This window comes from Bos indicus, chromosome 17, assembly GCF_029378745.1.
Source record: "Bos indicus isolate NIAB-ARS_2022 breed Sahiwal x Tharparkar chromosome 17, NIAB-ARS_B.indTharparkar_mat_pri_1.0, whole genome shotgun sequence".
In the NCBI taxonomy this organism is placed as follows: Eukaryota; Metazoa; Chordata; class Mammalia; order Artiodactyla; family Bovidae; genus Bos; species Bos indicus.
Genome location: NC_091776.1, coordinates 71,402,251 through 71,402,550, shown reverse-complemented (window position 1 = coordinate 71,402,550; position 300 = coordinate 71,402,251). Strand labels below are relative to the sequence as shown.

Below are 300 nucleotides of genomic sequence, written 5' to 3'. Positions count from 1 at the left end.
TCCCCTGACCAGGGATTGAACCCTGGCTCACAGCAGTCAAAGTGCTGAGTCCTAACCACTGGACCGCCAGGGGATTCTTCTAGATTCTTCAGTGATATCTTCTTGTCCAAGATTGATATAGCTGAGACCATTGACCCAAGACCTTTCTTTTTTCCTAATATAGGTGTTAAGTGCTGTCTATTTTTTAAAAAAATCACTAACCTGCTTTGTTCCTGTGAACTTGCCTGCTGGACATTTCACATGCACGGAATCATATTTTGTGTCCTCTTTCACTTACCTTGCCTTCAAAATTCATCCATG

The 300-nt window shown here is 42.3% G+C and overlaps 1 non-coding gene across 1 annotated transcript; it reads right to left on the bottom strand.

The window, feature by feature from the left end:
- On the bottom strand, nt 1-73 carry TRNAQ-UUG (transfer RNA glutamine (anticodon UUG)). Its single transcript has one exon. It is a non-coding gene; the product is annotated as a tRNA-Gln (tRNA).
- Nucleotides 74-300: the final 227 nt, after the last annotated feature.